At 38.2% G+C, this 9,477-nt stretch overlaps 1 pseudogene; it reads left to right on the top strand.

Annotated features, from left to right (window-relative positions):
* Nucleotides 1–275: 275 nt before the first annotated feature.
* On the top strand, nt 276–1,789 carry LOC102284924 (cilium assembly protein DZIP1-like; annotated as a pseudogene).
* The last annotated feature ends 7,688 nt before the right edge of the window (nt 1,790–9,477 follow it).

The following is a 9,477-nucleotide window of genomic DNA, read 5'->3' as shown; positions in this document are numbered from 1 at the left end:
TCAGTCACAGTTACTAAGCCGCTTTTCAGTGTACTGGATTCATCCTGAGGTCCTTCTCCCTTCGGCCCTTTCAGGTTAGTTGCACCCCAGGCATTGGCACTTGAGTAGAATTAGACTCATTGTTCACAGGTGGAGGAGGTTCCTTCTCTCCCAACTCTTCTCTGCATAGATTTCTCTTCCTCTAAGGATGATATGTCCCAGTCGTCATCATCCACATCTGTACACTTTAAATCTTCTTTTAGTTCAATTTTTGATGAACATGTCAGCAACATTAATCCTACCACCTGGCTTATTCCCTGCCCTTCTTCCAGTTCCGACTGTAACTGGAGAGTGTGGACTAGCTGCGGCTGAGCACCATCAAAGTGGACAAGGTGGCTGGTGCCGTGGACGTGCACATGCTGCAGGAGAACATCACCTTCTGCAAGCTGGAGGACGAGAAATATTTAAGCTGCCAGTCATAGGTGGACCAGGTGCTGCTAAAGCTCATCCACCTGGAGCAGCTCACCATCAAGTACCTGCTGCACTCGCAGGAGTTGCGCACCTCGCAGCTGTACGACCTGGAGGAGCTGCTGTGCTCGAGCCTGGCTGGGGGCGAGAAGAGCAGGAAGCTCCTCGCCAAGCAAGCGGGCAAGATCAAGCTGCTCAAGGAAGAGTGTAAACGCAGAAGAAGTTGATGCCTACCCAGCAGCAGATGATTGAGGCCAAAGCCAGCTATTACCAGTGCCATTTTTGTGACAAGGCCTTTATGAACCAAGCTTTCCTACAAAGTCATATTCAGTGCTGCCACCCTGAAGATTCACATCTTGAGTATAAGACAAGGACACAGACGGACAAGCTCCAAAGTGAGATCGACATGTTGAAGTTGCAGCTCACCAAGTCTCAGCTACAGGCGGCACAGCATGTGCATGCAGTCAAGTTCTCTAAGGAATATGAAATACAGAAAACAAAAGAGGAAGAATTTTTGAAGTTATCTGATAGATGGAAAGATGAAGAAAAGGAGAAACTAGTTGATGAAATGGAAAAAGTCAAGGAAATGTTTATGAAAGAGTTTAAAGGACTGACTTCTAAGAACTCAACATTAGAATATCAATTGTCAGAAATCAAGAAGCCCAATATGCAGATCAAGTCTAACATAGGTATGCTAAAAGATGCACATGAGTTTAAAGAAGCATGTCCTCAGCATCCCCATGATTTCCATAATGTGATTGCAGCTACTTGACAGTCAGGAAAGCAAGTGGACAGTTCATGTTCAGGCTCTTCCTCACGAACACAAGAAAGAAAAGAGCCGGCTCCTGTCACATAGGCAGAAACTTCAAACCTCAGTGATAGATGATCAAAGTGCAAGTAATGTCTTCTACAAGAAAAGGATAGAAGAGCTAGGGCCGAGATTCCAGGAGCAGAACGAGCCAATTATCACTCAGAGACAGCAGATTAAAGCGTTTGCCACTAAATCATTAAACAGTGACAGAACCATAAGGGAATCTTTTAACCTGGCAGACTTTTGAATCTAAGCCAACTGCCCCAACTGTACCTATGAATGCTCCAACTCCCCAGACAGTGGATGTGAAGTCAAGTCTAACAATGGCACATGTAAGGGAAAATGAACAGAAATTAAATGACAACTAGATACATACAAGGAAAACTGAAGAATAAGCCTTCTCTCACTAAGGAAATAAGAACCGTTTTGGAGCAGAATTTTGTGGAGAAACTGGAAATCTTGGGGATTAATACAAATATACACGGTATTCCAAGCGATCCCTTGAATAGAGGGCTAAGAACTGTGGATTGAGAAGATCCACTGGAAATGGAAACAGCAACCAACTTCAGTATTCTTGCCTGGAAAATCCCATGGACAGAGGAGCCTAGGGGGCTACAGTCTATGAGATCACAAAGAGTTGGACATGACTTAATGAATAAACAACAACAGCAGCAGTACCATTTGAGTTTGATTGTTAATCCAAGATGAAAAGATGTTAAACACAGGAACTTTCTTTGTCTCCATATACCAATTTCTCCAAACTATTCTGTAGAAGTAGATATTAATCCTGTAGTTTTGCTTCATCACAATTTCTTGCTGTAACTCTTATTTTTGTTTGTTTTTAGTAACAAAGAGTGCATTTACCAGATTTTCTTTGATATATTACCTATGATGGTCTTATGATCTGTTCTTATTTAATAGAGCAGTTACTTTGGGCTTAAGTAATCCCAGAAAGACAGTGCATAACTTTGGGCTAATAGTTAATGTTCCTTCTATAGTCAACAAAAGAGTCTGAAATGCAGTACTTAGGTACAGTCTCCAAAATGACAGAATGATCTCCGTTTCCAAGGCAAACCATTCAATATCACAGTAATGTAAGTCTATGCCCGGACCAGTAAAGCTAAAGAAGCTGAAGTTGAATGGTTCTATGAAGACCTACAAGACCTTCTAGAATTAACACAAAAAGATGTCCTTTTCATTATAGGGGACTGGAATGCAAAAGTAGAAAGTCAAGAAATACCTGTAGTAACAGGCAAATTTGGCCTTGGAGTACAGAATGAAGCAGGGCAAAGACTAACCGAGTTTTGTCAAGAGAATGCACTGGTCCTAGCACATACCCTCTTCCAACAACAAAAGAGAAGACTCTACACATGGACATCACAAGATGGTCAACACTGAAATCAGATTGATTATATTCTTTGCAGCCAAAGATGGAGAAGCTTTATACAGTCAGCAAAAATAAGACTGGGAGCTGACTGTGGCTCAGATCATGAAATCCTTATTGCCAAATGCATACTTAAATTGAAGAAAGTAGGGAAAACCACTAGACCATTCAGGTATGACCTAAATCAAACCCCTTATGACTATACAGTGGAAGTGAGAAATAGATTCAAGGGATTAGATCTGAAAGACAGAGTGCCTGAAGAACTATGGATGGAGGTTCATGACATTGTACAAGAGGCAGTGATGAAGATCATCCCCAAGCAAAGGAAAACAAGATGCAAAATGGATGTCTGAGGAGGCCTTACAAATAGCTGTGAAAAGAAGATAAGTGAAAGGAAAAAGAGAAAAGGAAAGATATACCCATTTGAATGCAGAGTTCTAAAGAATAGCAAGGAGAGATAAGAAACTCCTCCTCAGTGATCAATATAAAGAAATAGAGGAAAAAATAGAATGAGAAAGACTAGAGATCTCTTCAAGAAAATTAGAGATACCAAGGGAATTTTTCATGCAAAGATGGGCACAATAAAGGACAGAAATAGTAATGGTATGGACAAACAGAAGCAGAAGATATTAAGAAGAGGTGGCAAGAATACACAGAAGAGCTATACAAAAAATATCTTCATGATCCAGATAACCACGATAGTGTGATCACTCACCTAGAGCCAGACATCTTGGAATGTGAAGTCAAGTGGGCCTGAGGAAGCATCGCTATGAACAAAGCTAGTGGAGGTGATGGAATTGAAGTTGAGCTATTTCAAATCCTGAAAGATGATGCCATTAATGTGCTGCACTCAATATGCCAGCAAATTTGGAAAACTCAGCAGTGGCCACAGGACTGGAAAAGGTCAGTTTTCACTCAAATCCCTAAGAAAGGCAATGCCAAAGAATGCTCAAACTACTGCACAATTGCACTCATATCACCTGCTAGCAAAGTAATGCTCAAAATTCTCCAAGCCAGGCTTCAACAATACATGAACCATGAACTCTCAGATGTTCAAGCTGGGTTTAGGAAAGGTAGAGAAACCAGAGATCCAATTGCCAACATTCGTTGGATCATCAAAAAGCAAGAGAGTGCCAGAAAAAGATATACTTCTGCTTTATTGACTATGCCAAACCTTTGACTGTGTGGATCACAATAAACTGTGGAAAATTCTTCAAGAGATGGGAATACCAGACCATCTGACCTGCCTCCTGAGAAATCTTTATGCAGCATAAGAAATAATCGTTAGAACTGGACATGGAACAACAGACTGGTTCCAAATAGGGAAACAGTACGTCAAGGTTGTATATGCAGAGTATATCATGTGAAATGCTGGACTGAATGAAGCACAAGCTGGAATCAAGATTGCCAGAAGAAATATCAATAACCTTAGATATTCAGATGACACCACACTTATGGAAAAAGGCAAAAAAGAACTAAAGAGCCTCTTGATGAAAGTGAAAGAAGAAAGTGAAAAAGTTGGCTTAAAACTCAACATTCAGAAAACTAAGATTATGCTATCTGTTTCCATCACTTCATGGCAAATAGATGGGGAAACAGTGGAAAAAGTGACAGACTTTATATTTTCCAGCTCCAAAATCACTGCAGATGGTTATTTTAGCCATGAAATTAAAAGAGGCTTGCTCCTTGGAAGAAAAGCTATGACAAACCTTGATAGCATATTAAAAAGCAGAGGCATTACTTTGCCAACAAAGGTCCATCTAGTCAAGGCTATGGTTTTTCCAGTAGTCATGTATAGATGTGAGAGTTGGACTGTGAAGAAAGTTGAGCACCAAAGAATTGATGCTTTTGAACTGTGGTGTTGGAGAAGATTCTTGAGAGTCACTTGGACAGCAAGGAGATCCAACCAGTCCATCCTAAAGGAAATCTGTCCTGAATATTCATTGGAAGTACTGATGCTAAACCTGAATCTCCAATATTTTGGCCACCTGATTGGAAGAATTTACTAATCTGTAAAGACCCTGATGATGAGAAAGATTGAAGGTGGGAGGAGAAGGGGATGACAGAGGATGAGATGGTTAGATGGCATCTCTGATTCAATGGACATGAGTTTGAATAAACCCCGAGAGTTGGTGATGGGTAGGGAGGCCTTGGTGCTGCAGTCCATGGGATTGCAAAGAGTTGAACACGACTGAGTGACTGAACTGAACTAAAATGAACTATAGTCTTCTGCATACCCTCAGTTTCTTTTCTGAATTGATAGAGGAAGACAAAAAGATGTGATTTCTTCTTAACATTGTATAACTTCATATAATAATTTATAAAGAAATCCAGAAACATTTACATGATTTCAGGTCAGTTTCTGAATAATATGGCCTAATGTCATCGTGTATGCTTTAAAAATTGGGTTTTTCAATCAGTCTCATAGTTACAACTCAGGAATGATACAGACAAAATGCTTTGGTAATTTCTTATTATATTAAGATTTTGTATCAGATATTAGAGTAAAACATAAAGAACTGATATAATTTAAATTATATATATACATATATATATTTAGTTAGATTAGCCCACATTCCTCTAATTACTATCATCCTTTGTCCAGTAAAATCAAAGAGAAAATTCAATCAAAAGGAACATTCTCTGGAGGGTAATTCATAATAAAATCTATTTTTCTGTTTCTATCTTAAAGAAAAAAAAAACATAGCCACAGAAGATGAGATATTCAAGTCTACTTACTGGAACGCAGTAATAGAATAAGCATGGAAACCAGATTAAAAAAGCTTTTAAAACTATAGTCATTTTTCTTCATTATTTTTTAATGTAATACCAAGGAATAGATTTAGTTTTCGCAATGGTGAATTATTAAAACTAAGGGAAGTTAAAGTTCTCTTCTTCATAATGGGTGTGTGTATTCTCTTCAGCAAAATGAGTCAGACTGTGCTGCAATTTCTCCAGGTACCACACCAAATTTGAAGGACCAGGTAGGTGGCTTTAATGACTTTTTCTATTCTTTTTTCATCCTATGTGCACCTTGTCTCTTTCCTTTTTGTTTTTCTTTGGTTTTTGTCTCTATGGCATTGTTATTTTTATTAAATGGTGCTATATAAAAAGTTATACTTTTAAAAACTAAAGGAAGTCAACTGAGGAATGTTAATTGGAAGGACTTATGCTGAAGCTCCAATACTTTGGCCACCTGATGCAAAGAGGTGAGTCACTGGAAAAGACCCTAATACTGGGAAAGAATGAAGGCAAAAGGAGTAGGAGGTGACAGAGGATGAGATGGCTAGATAGCATCACCGACTCAGTGGGTGTGAATTTGAGCAATCTCCAAGAGATAGTGGAGGAGAGAGGAGGCTGTGATGCTGTAGTCCACAGTCACAGAGTAAGAAATGACTTAGCAACTGAAAAACAACCACAACTAAAATGTAATATTGGTTTTGAAGTAAGTAGAGAAAGTGAAAGAACGTGTTAGTCGTTCAGTTGTGTGTGACTCTTTGTGACCCCATGGACCATAGCGAGCCAGGCTCCTCTGTTCATGGAATTCTCTATGCAAGAATACTGGAATAGGTAGCCATTCCTTTCTCCAGAGGATCTTCCTGACCCAAGGATGCAGCCTGTGTCTCTTGGTCTCTTGCATTGAAAGGCGGATACTTTACTCAGATATCTCAGTAATACATACTCAGGTGGTGTCTGAGCCACCAGGGAAGCACATAAGTAAAGAATAGTGTTTCAAATAAATGTAAAAGATTAAAGCACTAAGGATATTAAGTATTTGGAGAAGTAGAAATCTGACAACACATGTTCTTGAAGGAAAATAAACTATTTGCCCTAATCACATTTTTAAGTTTATACAAAGGAAGATGGAAATAAATATTCCAAAGGTCTTGCTCTTAACAAACTTGGGGAAAACATGTAATAATAGAAAAAGAGTTAATTCCTCCAGCGACACCCCTCAAAGAATGGAGGGCAGGAACCTGTGAACAAGGGTGCCCCAGGCTCCATGTGGCATCCACCCACTGAACCCCAGCTTTCTGTTCCTTTGGACTCTTCCAATAATAAACTAAGACATTGCTAGCACTCTTAAACTTTGTTCTTTGTATTATTCTTGTTGATGGGTAATGTTAATTGGCATTTTGTTTTTGTTGACAGTACATACTTTCTTTACCATATTTTTTACTTCAAATCTTTAAAAAACACAGAATTTAATTTTTTATTTTTACTTATCTCTAACATGATTTTTTTTTCCTGACACATCCTGAGAGCTCAAAAAAGTCCAGAAACACACTCTTACAGGAAACGTATAATATGAATACCACACATCTTACTGAAGCCTAAATCTTAAATATTTAAACTAAATATCAATATGATTTTCAAATAAACCTGCTTGGTTATCTATACATTCATAGATTCTATTTTGAAGGTTATCAAATTTCTATCTGGTGAGTAAGTCTGGCAGTTACATCTATGCCTCTCAAATCATCTCACAACTATGGACTTTTACAGGATTGTCACAAGACCAGTAAAAAGTGACCTTGGGGATATGAAAGAAAGGACACTTCAAAATCTTTCTGAAGAAATGATCTTAGGACACTTGAATTGGGGTATATAAGAAGGCATATCACAAGTTGTTTGATAAAATAACTCCAGTGAAATGTCTATACTTTTACAGATAAACACTTTTTGCTTGTTTGTTAACAAGCAGTGGGAAAGCCTGATGGTTCAGTGGGTAGAGAACCTGCCTGCAATGCAGGAGAGACAGGAGACGTGGGTTCAGTCCTTGGGTTGGGAAGATCCCCTGGAGGAGGAAATGGCAACCCAGTCCAGTATTTGTGCCTGAAAAGTCCTATGGACAAAGGAGCCTGGCAGGCTGCAGTCTAACATGTGGCAAAGCACTGGACATGACTGAGTGACTAAGCACATACACACACAGCAAATCAGTCTGGAAGAGCAAAACCACAAATCCTGACTCAAGTAATTTTTTTAAAAACTGAATCTCAGAAACCTCCAATGATAAATAAAGAAGATTTTGTAAAACAAACAAAAAAGACAACTTTATCACTCACTATAAATAGCCTTGCCAAGTTGTTTCTGTTTATTTAGTTTAGCTTTTAATATTTTTTTTATTTTTTCTGTATTAAAATAAGAGATTATGATTACTAAGGTTCTTAGCAGCTAGAAAACATAATTTCTTTTCACTTGTGTAGAATATAGAGCAGCAGATATTACCGTTTGTATTATGCATGCTTAATTTTTCATATATTTAAACTCATTCTTGCTCAAAGTGTATTATCTATTTTTTCTAGAAATTCATTATTTAAGCATATATTTATGGAACCTATTGGAAATGATGTGATAAGATGATAGGGAAAAGATGGCATTAGTGAAATTTTATCTTGCCCATAGATCATTAGTAAAAAAAGAGTAGAAATCTCTTTCATTTAGTATACACTGTGTTATAACTTACTGAGTAGTATATTTTTCTTTGAATAAACTTCCATACAGAGGTTTTATCTTTCTTTAGAGGATCTTAAAAAGCCTTCCTCAATTTTCTGTAATTCTTTTCCCTCTTTCTTTTTTTACCAACTGTACATTAATTCAGTTCTCATGGCCTGAAACATGCACTATGTTTTTAAAAACTTTTTATTTTGTACTGGAGTATAGCTGATTAACAATGTTGTGATAGTTTCAGGTGAACAGGGAAGGGACTCAGCCATACATATACTTGGAACTATTTTCCCCAAACTCTCCTCGCAGCCAGGTTGCAACATAATATTGAGCAGAGTGGAACATACATTATTATAAAAGCTTTCAGGCAAAATATTTGCCTTTCATCTATTCTATTTCAAGTCTGTCATTCAGCCACTGAATAAACCTCTAAACATTGCTCTTATGATGTCAAAGAGTTTAACATTACATACAAAAAAATTACTGCTTAAGAAAAAGAGTTGGACACAACTGAGCAACTGAACTGAACTGAAGAAAAAGCATTCAACATCCTTGCCATTTAACTTTAAGTTATCATTCTTTTCTTCTCTCCTTTTCAATCCTCTAATACATATTTTTTTAGCTATTTAGTCATACTAGATGGTCTTTTGTTATATTTTGTATGTATTTCCACCTGCCCATAAGGTTCCCATTGCTTGTGAGCATTATCTTCTCTTCGGCTTCCCTGGTGGCTCCATGGTAAAGAAACCATCTGCCAATGCTAGAGACGTGGGTTTGATCCTTGGGTCTGGAACGTCCCCTGGAGAAGGAAATGACAACCCACTGAAGTATTCTTGCAAGGGGGGAAATCCTATGGACATAGAAGCCTGGTGGACTATTGTCTATGGGGTCCCAGAAGAGTCAGATATGACTTTCTGACTAAACAATAATCATCTTTTCATTCCTAAAACTGAAGTAATAAGGACTTGTTGACTATGCTAAAGCATTTGTGCGTATCACAACAATCTGTGGAAAATTCTTCAAGAGATGGGAATACCAGAGCACCTTACCTGTCTCCTGAAAAAACGTGTATGCAGGTCAAGAAGCAGTAATTAGAACTGGATATGGAACAATGGACTGGTTCAAAATTGAGAAAGAAGTGTATCAATGTGTACATTGCCACCCTGCTTATTTAACTTCTGTGCAGAGTACACCATGTGAAATGCCAGGCTGTATGAATCACAAACTGGAATCAAGATTGCAGGAAGAACTATCAACCTTGGATATGCAAATGATACCACTCCAATGGCAGAAAGTGAAGAGCAACTAAAGGGCCTCTTGATGAGGGTGAAGAGGAGAGTGGAGAAGTTGGCTTAAAACTCAACATTCTAAAACTAAGATCATGGCA

Source organism: Bos mutus, chromosome 6 (assembly GCF_027580195.1).
Source record: "Bos mutus isolate GX-2022 chromosome 6, NWIPB_WYAK_1.1, whole genome shotgun sequence".
In the NCBI taxonomy this organism is placed as follows: Eukaryota; Metazoa; Chordata; class Mammalia; order Artiodactyla; family Bovidae; genus Bos; species Bos mutus.
The sequence above is the reverse complement of the archived record's forward strand: the minus strand, read 5'-3'. Positions and strand labels throughout refer to the sequence as shown.